The sequence below is a fragment of the Sinohyriopsis cumingii genome, chromosome 8 (genome assembly GCF_028554795.1).
Source record: "Sinohyriopsis cumingii isolate HCF-2022 chromosome 8, ASM2855479v2, whole genome shotgun sequence".
Lineage (NCBI taxonomy): Eukaryota > Metazoa > Mollusca > Bivalvia > Unionida > Unionidae > Sinohyriopsis > Sinohyriopsis cumingii.
Genome location: NC_142968.1, coordinates 33,215,207 through 33,222,290, shown reverse-complemented (window position 1 = coordinate 33,222,290; position 7,084 = coordinate 33,215,207). Strand labels below are relative to the sequence as shown.

Sequence of the window (7,084 nt, the reverse complement as noted above, 5' to 3'; positions counted from 1 at the left end):
GGAACAACAATAACAGGATCCTTAGACCTTTAACATGTTCCAAATATTCATTTTCTGCAACAATTCCGTTGAAGACTTTTCCTATATTTACAATATAATTTAAAAGGATTAATTTTTTTAAAAATGGTATGTATGCATCACACAACATTCAATGAAGTAACCCCCATAACTGTGAAATACAAGCCTATGGGTTAATAGTAATAGATACTTTGGACATTTAATATCTTCCTACTATTAATGTTAAGCAACATCTCCCCTCTAGGTATCTCCTACCTTGAAATTAGTCTTTTCAGAACTAAAATTTTAAAAAAAAAGGTATGGCGGCATGATGCAACAACTTAGAATAAACACCCTAGGCTGTGAAATATAACCCTATGGGGCAAAAGTAATAGTCTCTTGAGATGTTTAATAGGTTCCAAACTTTAATTTTGTGCTACATCTCCACTTAAGACCTTTTCTACCTTTAAATCCATCTTTCCAGGACTAAATTCCAAAATGTTCATGCAAGCATCATGCAACAACTTGGAATAACTCCAATACGTTCAGTGGGACAACAATAATATGATCCTTAGACCTTTAATATGTTCCAAATATTCAATTTCTGCAACAATTCCGTTGAAGACTTTTCCTATATTTACAATATAATTTAAAAGGATTAATTTTTTTAAATGGCATGTATGCATCACACAACATTCACTGAAGTAACCCCCATAACTGTGAAAAACAAGTCTATGGGTCAATAGTAATAGATACTTTGGACATTTAATATCTTCCTACTATTAATGTTATGCAACATCTCCCCTCTAGGTATCTCCTACCTTGAAATTAGTCTTTTCAGAACTAAAATTGTTTTAAAAATAGGTATGGCGGCATGATGCAACAACTTAGAATAAACACCCTAGGCTGTGAAATATAACACTATAGGGCAACAGTAATAGTCTCTTGAGATGTTTAATATGTTCCAAATTTTAATTTTGTGCTACATCTCCACTCGATACCTTTCCTACATTTAAATCCATCTTTCCAGGACTAAATTCCAAAATGTTGCATGCAAGCATCATGCAACAACTTGGAATAACTCCAATAAGTTCAGTGGGGCAACAATAACAAGATCCTTAGACCTTTAATATGTTCCAAATATTCAATTTCTGCAACAACTCCATTGAAGACTTTTCCTATTTTTACAATATAATTTAAAAGGATTAATTTTTTTTAAAAATGGCATGTATCCATCACACAACATCCAATGAAGTAACCCCCATAACTGTGAAATACAAGTCTATGGATCAATAGTAATAGATACTTTGGACATTTAATATCTTCCTACTATTAATGTTATGCAACATCTCCCCTCTAGGTATCTCCTACCTTGAAATTAGTCTTTTCAGAACTAAAATTAAAAAAAAAGGTATGGCGGCATGATGCAACAAAACTTAGAATAAACACCCTAGGCTGTGAAATATAACACTATGGGGCAACAGTAATAGTCTCTTGAGATGTTTAATATGTTCCAAATTTTAATTTTGTGCTACATCTCCACTCGAGAACTTTCCTACATTTAAATCCATCTTTCCAGGACTAAATTCCAAAATGTTGCATGCAAGCATCATGCAACAACTTGGAATAACTCCAGTAAGTTCAGTGGGACAATAGTAATAGTCCCTTGAGATGTTTAATATGTCCCAAGACCTTTCCTAGAGTTACAATAGTATTTAAAAGGATTAATTTTAAAAAAATGACAGAAGACCGAAAGAAACAAAGAATACAAAATACATCTAAATTCAAATATATTATTATTTTATTAAATATTTTTACAAACATATATTTTAAGCACAAATATTTTTTGGAAACATATTTAACATATTTAAAACATGCCATGGAAACGAAAATCAGATTAAATAAATATAAAGATTTTAAACAAATATATAAATCTTTGAAAACTAATGTGAAATAATTAAATAGCAGACTAGTACTTAGAATTTACAAAAGTAAAGACGCAGATTAATGTGGAATTCCAGGTTGTTACACGCAATTTCTCGAGAAATGGCTATTCCAAGTTGGAGCCAACTACCACGCAATTTCTCTAGAAAGAGTGCAACAATTAGAAATTCCAAGTTGTTGCGCGCAATTTCTCGAGAAATGGCGTATTCCAAGTTGGAGCCCAATAGAAGCACATTCTGTCAGTTTCTACCCTGCAGCAAATATGCTGAATAACATGATGAAAGTAATTTCACAAGATAAAAAGTTTATCTTGCTTTGTATTTCAGATTATATCATTTTATAATTTTATTTAAATTTCCAGAACAGAAATATGTAGTCAAAGTTTTGATAGTAGAAATAACGGTTGATGACGTCATCAACCGTCATAAATTTCCCTAATATTCAAAGATAACACAGATTCTGCGCCGTGTTCGGTACAATTATTAGACCATAACGCATATTTACTGCAGGGTAGAAACTGGTAGAATGTGCTACTTCCGTCTAGCCGATTTTGGGGGCGCTCACCAATTGATATGTACTTTAGAGAGAGTGACGTATGTAAGGTGAAGTAGTTCGCATTTAAAACATGCACAATGGAGAGAATGTTGGCATACCTATATGCAACAGTAATGTAATGTGAATGATATTTCTTTGGATATTGTACTTTTGGAAATTGTACATGATTTAAGCACACTGCTAACTAAAATGACTGCTCCCTTGTGTTAAAAAATCAGCCTGAATTAGTCTAAAGTACACTATACATAGCAGCTATTAAAATAGGGAAAATAAATTTTGCCAGACTAGACAATACCAGTTTCTGAAAGTGCAATGAATGAATTACCAAATATATAAAATGTAAAAAAAAGTTATCGGCTCTTTTTTATACAATTTACCTCTTAAGTTCAGGAAGTGAAAATGACCAAGTAGAGCTAGCACTTTTTTGAAAGGTGCACATTTGAAGTAAGGCCAAGCTGTATACTCTATAACCCATAGTACACCCATCAATCATACACCAAAATAAAGGGAATTAAAGGTTCTTTTAATTGTACCTAAAATATACAAGGTGTTTTTTAAATAGCCAGTATAACCAGTGAGAAAAGCTGGGGAAATTCTTTTTCTTTAAAATCCTAACCCATGCAAAATACGCAACTGTAGAGCGCCACCTTTGCTAGAAAGGGATTTTGACCGTAGTGGTGAAAATAAAGGTTAATTCGCCGGATTGGATTCAGGACATGGTCATTTAAGAGATATGCGTTGGTACGTTACTGTCTTTTCAATGTATATGTGTAGTTTTTCAGTCTTCTTGCGATTCTGAAGCGATAAAAGACGCGTGAGAAAAAGTCGAATCGAGCGAAGGGTTGTGGTCACGCTTGCACTCCTTGTGTTTATTTATATTACCGATAAGGGGATTTCATATTGTCAGAGATTTCGCCATACTTTATTGATAAAACGTCAGACTCCTGTGACTAAACTTACCCATCATTCATAGGTACAGAGACATCGTCGTATGACACAAGCGAAAATCCCCAATTTTCATGTATTTTAGCCTGTGTCTGGCTACGAAAATCCAGAGAGAGATAGGTGGGAGAGCACCGTTTGGATATTTTTTATATTCACTAATTAATAATCGAGTTTTAGTACATTATAATAGGTTTAAGAAAGAAAAACAACAAGCATTAAACACGCTACAGTATGTGTGCCTCGTAACCGACAAATTTAACATATAGGTCTTGTGTCGACTGGCGATTGCAACAATGTATCATTGATCTTAGGAACACTGTATATAGATCCCAAGGAAAGCGTAAACATACTGTTACGACGAAACAGATTACTGTAGATTACTTGGTACAATTTCAGTTTCAATGTTTTCGTCCAGCGCCATGTTTTTCTCTCTCATTCCAGATTTTTGTTATTTTTGTCCCTTACGCAGGAAAGGGGAGATGGGAATGGAGAAAAAAAATTAAAGGATTCAGATGAAATTGTGCACTATTTTAATTTCATTTAGAAAACCAGCACTGCTAATACATTTTATCCTTATTTTCATGTCATTTATGATTAATGAATGAGTAGAAACAGTAGCGATTTTTCTCTCAGATACATCAAGTTTTGCGTCTGCCATTTTTGCTCCCCAAAATTTTGTGAACAGGTCAATTTTATCTTTATTTATGAAGAGCATGCAAGGGGAGGTAATAAATCAGGGGAGCTATAGGCCTGCAGTTGAAAGAATGTTTATATATTCGTATTATTGCGCCATGGACGGATCACAATTTGATATACCAGTAGTATTGTTATATCAATTTGCTTTATACCAACACTTTAAATGCCATGTTATTTTAATGTATGTGGTATATATATATATATATATATATATATATATATATATATATATATATATATATATACGTCACTTTATAATTGTGATTTCATGAATATCAATTAGAACTTTAATATCTTTGTTTGGGGTGGGGGCACCAGACAGATGCCCCGCCACCCGACCCCCATTTCCCCCCACCCCCAAAAGTGAAAAGTGTTTTATGTGTAAGTGTATCCCCCAGGTACGTTGCTTGTTTTATTTTTATAAAAAGAATTTTCAATCAAAAATTTAATTATTTTAAATTTTTGATGGGTTATTTATATTTACTAATGTTACCTATAGGGGTGTTCATCCGAGCCAAGTTTCTTTCACCTAACTCGAATTCGCTCCCCTAGTTCGTGTTTGTGACCTTTGCTAGAGATCTCCTTAGTCTCGTGTGTATTGATGTGTGTGAATGCTATATTAGTTTCCGTGTTGAGACAGCATATCAGTCAAATTTCCCCAGTTTGCCTTAGTACTAGTTTTTATTTTATTTTTTATTATACTTTATTAATCAGTTTTGAAAGGGCAACTGAGCGGTGTACTATTTTCAATAGAAGAAAAAAAAGCCTAGTGTTTTATGTGCGTGCTTATATGTGTCGCTCATCGCATAATTTTGAAATGAGGCGGGCTGTGCTCGAGTGAGGGTCCATACTTCATTTATTTTGTCGTATTTCACCCGACTCGAATCTTGGCCCCCTCTGTTATTTTTTGTGGCCAAAATTCCAATTTATATTAGTCAACTATACAGTACGGGAGCTGTATAGTTAAGAGAGAGCGAGAGTTAGAAATAAGTAGAGGTGTTGTGTTTGTTTTTGTGTTTTGCATGTACTAGATATGGTGTGTTTTTCTTAGGCTCTTTTAAGGGCCTTTCCACTTCGCGTGGCGCCATGTGATATAGCCCCATTACGTCATTACCTCTTACTTTCCCCATACAGATACCCTGTCGTTTTGTATATTTAAAGGTAAGGATAATGTTCCCAAAGGATTGTTTGATATATATATGTAAACACGTGCAAACTAATAAGTGTTTAACGATATATAAGTCACCTCTACGATCAGGGTGGGAACGAGGTCTTAGCCCGCGTATGCGTTAGCGCTCGTAATGAGCGCTATACCAAGGCCCCTTTCTTACCCCTACTCCCTGTTTGGTATTTGGTTTATAAACACATGCAAATGTATTAGTGTTTAACGGCATATTACATATATATGTTTTTTGTTGTTGTGTCTTTTTGGGGGGTAAATCCATTTTATATTTAATTTTTGAGAGATATCAAGTGTTTTTTACTGACTTTAATTAGTCCATATTTTTTTAATTTTAAATAATTCTATCGGTTATGATGGCCTATGTTAGTTATTTTGTAATTATTATTACCTGGCCACAGGCCATCATTGTACTGTAATCTGTTATCTTAATTATTGTTTTTTGTCGGAATTCCCGTCCAAATATAGAATATGTTTCCTTTGTTGTCTCTCTTTTATTTTTTACATATCTCCATAATCAGTTTAATCCGGTCATCCTTTCTTCTTTCACATTGTGGGATGGCATGATATTTGGTGAAGTTGGATGTTTTACACATGGGACATTTGATTAATGTGCGAATCATCCTTCTTCTCAAGTCACTCTCGCCTGTTGGCCACGCATTATGCAAATATTTAAATATGATACTTTGTATTTTAACTGATCCGATATTTGCCCAGTGCCTCCACACTCTATCCCAATCTATATGGATGTTTTCCTCCTCTACTTTGTTTCTTTTACTATTTGCTTCATATTCACTAATCCAGCCATATGTCTTAGGTATGTCCTTTTCTCAGAGTTCCGTTTTGTCCCTAAACTTGCATAAAAGTTCTTTTGCTTGTCTGAAATGTCTAGTTACTTCTAAATTTTTGCACAAATTGTTATTTTTATAAATATCTTGCCTGTTCCTTAAGGTGAAACCGTACCAATATACGTATAGGGCTTCTCATGGACTTTTTGGTATTGGCGGTAGTCTTTTGAATCTGTTTATAATATTGTTTAAAAAAGATTAATGGGGCATGGTAAGCTAAGCCCCCATTTGTTCTGGTTCTATATAATGTTGGTTTTTGGACGTAATGTGTCTTGAAGTTCCATATATAGTTTATAATTTCCTTATCTATCTTATCTAAATTTTTATTTTCTAAATCTACGGAGTTTATTATACAGTTCATGTTAGAGTACATGTATGCTTTTGCTACTTGTACACGCTCCATTATGCATAATGGCGTTAGTGCCCAGATTTCGATATTCTCTTTTTTTGTATATATTTTTGTAGTTTTCTCTTTCTTCGTTTTTCCCAAAGAAGATTCCTAAAGCTTTAACAGTTACCTTGATCAAGTGTGGGTTTTAAACCGGGATGGTTTCCCCTCCAGTTCCATATTTTTAGTATTTATGTTTTATCATGATTTATTTGCGACCCTGATGCTTTTCCAAACGATTCGTATTCCTATTGCATGTGTTTAAAGGAATTTTAGTCTCTTATGAAGTTAGTATAGTCATCGTCAGGTTGGAGCATTTTGAAATCCTCTTTCAGATTGGGGAGTTTTATACCTTCGATATATTTGTTATTCCGTATTGTGATACTTAGTATTTCAATTGCTATTACGTATAATAGCAAAGATAGTGGGCAGCCTTGCCGCACCAGTCTTTGAATATCAAATTTATCTGTGACAGCGCCGTTTACCTGTACTCTAGCTGTTATTTTATTGTACAGGATTTTAGTCCAGTTT

General features: G+C 33.9%; 1 protein-coding gene across 1 annotated transcript in view; it reads left to right on the top strand.

Moving 5' to 3' along the window:
• The window catches only part of LOC149793256 (uncharacterized), a 240,775-nt gene that overhangs the window by 133,283 nt on the left and 100,408 nt on the right, over window positions 1–7,084 (top strand). The gene's annotated exons all lie outside the window — the stretch shown is intronic.